This window comes from Saimiri boliviensis, chromosome 10 (assembly GCF_048565385.1).
Source record: "Saimiri boliviensis isolate mSaiBol1 chromosome 10, mSaiBol1.pri, whole genome shotgun sequence".
NCBI lineage: Eukaryota > Metazoa > Chordata > Mammalia > Primates > Cebidae > Saimiri > Saimiri boliviensis.
In genome coordinates this window covers 53,301,398-53,309,293 of record NC_133458.1, presented here as the reverse complement: position 1 = coordinate 53,309,293, position 7,896 = coordinate 53,301,398, and positions in this window count along the sequence as shown.

The following is a 7,896-nucleotide window of genomic DNA, read 5'->3' as shown; positions in this document are numbered from 1 at the left end:
ATATGAAGAGTTTAACTGGAGCTGACGAGATCATTTACAAAGATGTGGGCTTGGTTAAGGCATATTCACAAGGGGTTAAGGAAGCAACCAGGATTAACAGGGTGGCTGTCACTATCCTGGCCCTGAAACGCAAGTGCAGGAAACTGTTGTGAGCACGGTGAGAGCGGGAGCTCGGAGAACTGTTGTCCTGAGGAACTTCTCTTCCTGGTCCGCCCAGGGGCGTGGTTTCAAAGGCAGGAGGATCGCTTGAGCCCAGGAGTTCCAGACCAGCCCGGGCAACATGATGAGACCCAGTCTCTACAAAACAAATGCCAAGTCTGTCCCACAGACTCTTGCGGGAGCGACGGATGAATGGAGTAAGCAGACACAGGTATGTTGCCTATGAGGGCGATTAGGGACCCCGTGGCTTAGCACCGCTGACGAGAAAGTGCGGCCCAAGTAGCCAGAGATACTCGCATTTATTTAGCACAGATTCATTACACGGATTTAATGACAAAGGCCTGGAGCGAACACCATTTGTGGGTGATTAACATTGTCGACTCCCCAGTAGGGGGCAGTAGGGAGCATTCCGGCGCTGGGACTGATCGAAGGTTGGTTTCCAGAGAAAAAGGTAAACAAACGTATCTAGATAAATTTCTTAGCAACCCCTTGTTATCTGCCCTTTGCCATTTGCCTTAGGGCAAGAACAGCCGTCTTCAGCTCATTCTTCCCCAAGCTTTGCAAAACCTCCCGCCTTCCAAGGTTTACCTCTTTCCTATAAGTTTTCCCACCATCCTGACCGATCTCCTACAAACAAAACAGACCATTAAGCTTATGAGCCATGACTTCTTAAGTCATCAATTAATAACCCAAACCATAAAAACACCAAAACAAACATCATCTCCAAGGAACTTCCTTTATTCACTGCGAGATCCATGTTAAACACATTATAGATGTTCAATAAAATACCATAGACTAACAATGTTACATATGGACCAACGGAACTTTAAGGTTTATGTCTGCTTATGACATTTATTTAAGCACAGGAGCTTAGATATTAAAACTTACTTATAAATATTTAGCCTATATTTAGTATAAATATTTACTCAAGTAAGAGTAGTAGCAGCTTGAGAGAGTAAAATACAACGGGAGAAAAGAAATGGATTTTAGAGTCAGAAAGCCCTTGATTAGGTTCGCAGCTCAAACTTTTACTTATTTTATGCCTTGAACAAGTGGCATAATACCCCTGAACTTCCGTTTTCTCATCACTGTAAGGTGAATAGAGAAATACCACCAGTTGGCCATAACGGCTCTCTTCCATTCTGTATCTACTTAAGAAGCGTGACTAAGTTAATGAAGCATAATTTTCTAAGTGCCTCAGCTTAGAAATGCATAAAGAGCCGGGCGCGGTGGCTCAAGCCTGTAATCCCAGCACTTTGGGAGGCCAAGGCGGGTGGATCACGAGGTCAAGAGATCGAGATTGTCCTGGTCAATCAACATGGTGAAACCCCGTCTCTACTAAAAATACAAAAAATTAGCTGGGCATGGTGGTGCGTGCCTGTAATCCCAGCTACTCGGGAGGCTGAGGCAGGAGAATTGCCTGAACCCAGGAGGCGGAGGTTGCGGTGAGCCGAGATCGCGCCATTGCACTCCAGCCTGGGTAACAAGCACGAAACTCCATCTCAAAAAAAAAAAAAAAAAAAAAAGCATAAAGAAATACAGTGTACTTAATATTATTAATATTACTATTAATTATTATTATTCTATAACTATATTTTGGGTTATAATTATGCAGCCATTGAACTCAAATGACTTGTAATTAAAGAGACTTTTCAGGCCGGGCGCGGTGGCTCAAGCCTGTAATCCCAGCACTTTGGGAGGCCGAGGCGGGTGGATCACGAGGTCGAGAGATCGAGACCATCCTGGTCAACATGGTGAAACACCGTCTCTACTAAAAATACAAAAAAATTAGCTGGGCATGGTGGCACGTGCCTGTAATCCCAGCTACTCCCAGCTACTCAGGAGGCTGAGGCAGGAGAATTGCTTGAACCCAGGAGGCGGAGGTTGCGGTGAGCCGAGATCACACCATTGCACTCCAGCCTGGGTAACAAGAGCGAAACTCCGTCTCAAAAAAAAAAAAAAGAGGCTTTTCCTGGGCCGGGCGCAGTGGCTCACGCCTGTGATCCCAGCACTTTGGGAGGCCAAGGCGGGTGGATCACAAGGTCAAGAGATCGAGACCATCCTGGTCAACATGATGAAACCCCGTCTCTACTAAAAATACAAAAAATTAGCTGGGCATGGTGGCGCGTGCCTGTAATCCCAGCTACTCAGGAGGCTGAGGCAGGAGAATTGTCTGAACCCAGGAGGCGGAGGTTGTGGTGAGCTGAGATCGCGCCATTACACTCCAGCCTGGGTAACAAGAGCGAAACTCTGTCTCCAAAAAAAAAAAAAAAGAGGCTTTTCCCACCCCCTTTGTCTAACACAGTGTCTGCATCCTTTATTCTTCTTTACTTTTCCTCAATAGCACTCGTCACTACCTGTTACGTTTGCTTCTTTGTCAGTGACTGCGCCTCCCTAGTAGTCACTGAGTTTCATGAGAGTAGAGGTCTTGTCTGCTGTTCAGTTCTATAGCAACAGTAACTCAAACAGTGCCTGTACCTAGTAGGGGTCAAATAAATCTGAATATAGATGAACAAAGAGCCAAAAGAATGCATACCACTGTAAAATCTCTAGAGAATACAGGCATATGACTTTATTAGAATCACAGAAGTCATTATTTTCAGTATAAAATGTATTTCTCACTTTCTGGGAGAAGAGACTCCTAGCTTGGTGCCCATGGACAGAGCCACAGGCAGGCAGGGAACACTATTAAAAGACTAAATCAAAAAAAAAAAAGATGACTAAATCTTGGCTGGGGCTTATTTATTTATTTATTTATTTATTTATATTTTGAGATGGAGTCTCACTCTGTTGTCCAGGCTGGAGTGCAGTGGCATGATCTTGGCTCACTAATCTCTGCCTCCTGGTTCAAGCAACTCTCCTGCCTCAGCCTCTTGAGTAGCTGGCACTAGAGGTACATGCCACCATGCCCAGCTAATTTTTTGTATTTTTAGTAGAGTCACCATGTTGATCAGGCTGGTCTTGAACTCCTGACCTCAAATGATTCGTCCACCTTGGCCTCCCAAACTGCTGGGATTATACAGGTGTGAGCCACCGTGACCCACCTGACTGGGGCTTGGAGATACAGCTAACCTCCATGCCAGCCATACTTGTCTTGATGAAAGACATCAAATTCACACATTCATTCATCCATTCATCGACTTCTGAGCTCTCTGCTATGCTGGGCATGGTGCTAAGGCTGGGCACACAGGAAACAGGTGTCTCCACCTCCACAGAACTCACCACTCATAAACATGGCTAATAGGGAAACAAAAATGAGTAAATCCACAAACAGATATAAAATTGCTATTTTTGAAAAGTGCAATTAGGGAAAAGAAGGTGTCTAGAGGGTGTCTATGAGACAATAGTGAGGAACATAATTTCTATTGGGGATGTTGTAAGGTAAGGTTTTCTAGAAGCAGAATCTGAGGTGGGCATTTTCGTGCAGTGATTCATGAAGGGCATTTTCTCCAAAGAAACTTGTAAGGGAATGAGTGCAGTAGGATAGGGCAGGGGAAGAATGTGAGCAATGTTGTGGTTTCAGGAGAACTAGACTCCGCTTCACGGGGAGTTCTGGAGCAGGAATTGCAGGGCCAAGTCTATCCCACTCAAACAGAAGAGGACTGGATGGTTTTACCCTACATCCGTCGATAATTGTTTTAGAAGAGCCACCTTAGAAGAAATTTCCAGGAATCTTTCAGCAAGGCAGTTTCCATCAATCAACGTAAATTGATGGAGCAGGCGTCCCCAAACTACGGCCTCTGGAGCAGGCGTCCCCAAACTACGGCCCGCGGGCCGCATGCGCCCCCCCTGAGGCCATTTATCCGGCCCCCCGCCGCACTTCAGGAAGGTGCACCTCTCTCATTGGTGGTCAGTGAGAGGAGCACAGTATGTGGCGGCCCTCCAACGGTCTGAGGGACAGTGAACTGGCCCCCTGTGTAAAAAGTTTGGGGACACCTGCTCTGGAGAGAGGCGCAAGTGTGAGTGGCTCGTAGCAGCCGCACGTGTGCTGGTTGAGGGGCGGATGCACTAACTGGGTACACGTGATGTAGATGGGCCATCAGGTGTATCTGCTACAGAGCATGTGCAGAGGCCTCTCTGTAGAAGTTACTTTGAGCTAAGATTTGAAGGATGAGTAAGAGGTAGGCAAAGAAGAGTCCTCCAGACTCAGGGAACAACGTGTGCAAAGGTGAAGAAAAACAAAACAAAAAGTATCAGCAGGGCTAGAAAATTGTGAGGTATAGGAAAGACAGATCAAGATTATCTTGAGGCCAAGTGTGGTGGCTCATGCCCGTAATCCCAGCACTTTGGGAGGCTGAGGTGGGCACATCACCTGAGGTCAGGAGTTCAAGACCAGCCTGGCCAACATGGTGAAACCCTGTCTCTACTAAAAACAAAAAAATTAGCCAGGCGCAGTGATGTGTGCCTGCAATCCCTACTACTCAGGAGGCTGAGGCAGGAGAATTGCTTGACCTGGGAGGTAAAGATTGTAGTGAGCTGAGATCACACCACTGCACTCCAGCCAGAGCGACAGAGTGAGACTCTGTTTCAAAAAAGAAAAGAGAAAGATTGTTTTGAGGACTCAATTCACTCTGGATTTTGGGATTTGGGAAACCTTTGAAGTGACATAATCTTCCCCCAGCATTTTAATATCACTTTGGACTGGTGAGGAGTGAGTTAGAGGAGGAAAAGAGAAGACGCTAAGAAGTCAGGTAGGAGGCTGGCTGTAGTTGTCGGGGTCATAAGTGATGGTGGTTTAACTAGGGTGGAATGGGGTTTGAAAGAAAAAGATGGACTTGGGATACATTTTGGAGGTAGAATTAACAGAATTTGGTAATGAATTGTCTATGATGGGAAAAACTTACATTTTGGGCAGGGAATGGGAGATCAAGGTAAGAATGTCTATTTATAATCCTTTGATATGCAAAATACAGGCTTAGAACCTAGTATTACGTGTTGTTTCTTTTTTCTCTTCTGTCTATCCCTGTCTAGTTGGTAGGACATATTAAAAGAGCATGACAATAAAAGCACAGTAACAAAGCAGCCACTCTGCCACAGCCTGTCACATTTCCGGAGGTTTTTTTTTTTTTGAGACAGAGTCTTGCTTTGCTACCCAGGCTGGAGTTCAGTGGCTTGATCTCAGCTCACTGCAAGTTCTGCCTCCCAGGTTCAAGTGATTCTCATGCCTCAGTCTCCTGAGTAGCTGGGATTATTGGCAACGCACCACCTCACCCGGCTAATTTTTTTGTATTTTTAATAGAGATGGGGTTTCACCATGCTGACCAGGCTGGTCTCGAAATCCTGGTCTTGAGTGATCCACCCTCCTTGGGCTCCCAAAGTGCTGGGATTACAGGCATGAGCCACTGCGCCCAGCTATTTTTGGAGATTAAATGAGGTATTTGTCTATATTGCTGCATTACAAATGAACATGAGCCTAGTGGCTTACAGCAATACATTTATTATCTCATAGTTTCCATGAGTCAAGAGTATGGGAGTGGGTCCGCTGCTCAGGTTCTCACAAAGCTGCAATCTTTGCCTGAGCCAGGGCTGGGGTCTTATCTAAGGTTTGGGGTCCTCTCTTCACAGTTCACAAAGCTGTTGGAAAAATTCACTTCCTGGCAGCTGTAGAACTCTTGGTGGTTTGCTTCTTCAAGGCCAACAGGGAGACTCTCTTACCTCTAGACCCTCTGACAAAGGGTCCACCTGATTAGGTAAAGTCCACCCAGGATAACCTCCTAGTTGTTGAACATAAAGTCAATTGATCAGGAGCTTTCTTGACATCTGAAAAATCCCTTCACCTTCGCTGTATAATGTAACCTAATCACAGGAATGAGATTCCGTAGAGAGGGGATTATAAAGGGACTTGGATCATCGGGGGGACATCTTAGAATTCTGCCCATCACAAACTAAAACTAAAAAGTGATCAGTAATAGAAGAGTTTCATGCCACCCTATAGATTTGGTGGGAATTTAAAAAATACTTTTAAAAAAAAATTATTTGATTGCATTTTAGGTTTGGGGGTACATGTGAAGGACATGTAAGATTGTTGCATAGGTACACACATGGCAGTGTGATTTGCTGCCTTCCTCCCCATCACCTCTATCTGGCATTTCTCCCCATGCTATTTCTCCCCAATTCCCCACTCCCTGCTGTCCCTTCCTTATTTCCCCCCAACAGACCCCAGTGTGTAGTGCTCCCCTCCCTGTGTCCATGTGTTCTCATTGTTCAACACCCACCTATGAGCGAGAATATGCGGTGTTTGATTTTCTGCTCTTGTGTCAGAATGCTGAGAATGATGGTTTCCAGGTTCATCCATGTCCCTACAAAGGACACGAACTCATCGTTTTTGATGGCTGCATAATATTCCATGGTGTATATGTGCCACATTTTCCCTGTCCAGTCTATCATCGATGGGCATTTGGGTTGGTTCCAGGTCTTTGCTATTGTGAACAGTGCTGCAGTGAACATTCGTGTACCATTAAATTTCTACTGCAAGATAAGAGCTCTCCACCCAAAACTGGTAAAATCAGCCAGGGGAAAAAAAGGAGGATGCATATAGGTAATCCAGGCAGATAGCTAATAGAACTGAGTAAACTAGCTTTTTCCCTGGAAGTCAATACTAAAACAATGCTCTAGATTACTTAATTGGAAAATCACCATTCCTGCATTTTCTGAATCTCCTATTATTTTTTCAGATACCAGACAACTGAGCAGATGTTGAAAATAGATTCGGTTTACTTCTGTAAGAATCTTATACCCATCTTGAGAACAGCATTTTGGGAAGCAATCGATTTGGTATTCTTGAAAATTTGTGTTGAGATCTTTATTAAAGCTTTCCCTCACGAAATCAGAATCTGGACTCTGTTCCCTTTTTGCCCCTTCTACCTTACCAAGCCTCTTGCTAATGGTACCCCTAGAGACATCTAGAGCAAGACATTTGTCTGGAAGGCCCTGTTGGTCTCCACATCAGATAGACAGAATCTCCAGGAAGGTTTGTGGAGTGAATGAAAGTCGGGGCAGAAACTCTCAGTACATGTCAGTCCAGTGTCAATCAAGGAGCGCCAAATACATGAACTCAAGAACAAAATGAGGAAGCAATTCATGATTCAACAATCCCAGAAAGATCACTGGGTACAGAAAGAGCCTCACAATTTGGGATCATCATAGGCCATGGGGGAATGAAGTTGATGAAGAAAGAAAATCAGGTTTCACTAGAATCTCACAGGCTGGGCTTAGTTTCCTATAAAGAGATGTGGTGGCTTACATGGGGATAAGTGGGAGTTTTAAAGAAATACTTGATTATATAATAGTTTGTTTCTAACTAATAGGTACAAAGCAGAAGCTTGAAGGATGTGAAGTTGTTTGCATAAAGTGCCCCAAATTTCCTTCTGCTTTGGTCCTCAAGGACAAATCGGCTAACCAATGTAGCATATACACACGCAGGGAGGGACATATACACTCACTCAAACCCAGAAACATTCAGAACATTAAAAAGTGCACAAAGCCGGGTGCAATGGCTCACGCCTGTAATCCCAACACTTTGGGAGGCCAAGGCGGGTGGATCACGAGGTCAAGAGATCGAGACCATCCTGGTCAACATGGTGAAACCCCGTCTCTACTAAAAATACAAAAAACTAGCTGGGCATGGTGGTGCGTGCCTGTCATCCCAGCTACTCAGGAGGCTGAGGCAGGAGAATTGCCTGAACCCAGGAGGCGGAGGTTGCGGTGAGCCGAGATCGCGCCATTGCACTCCAGCCT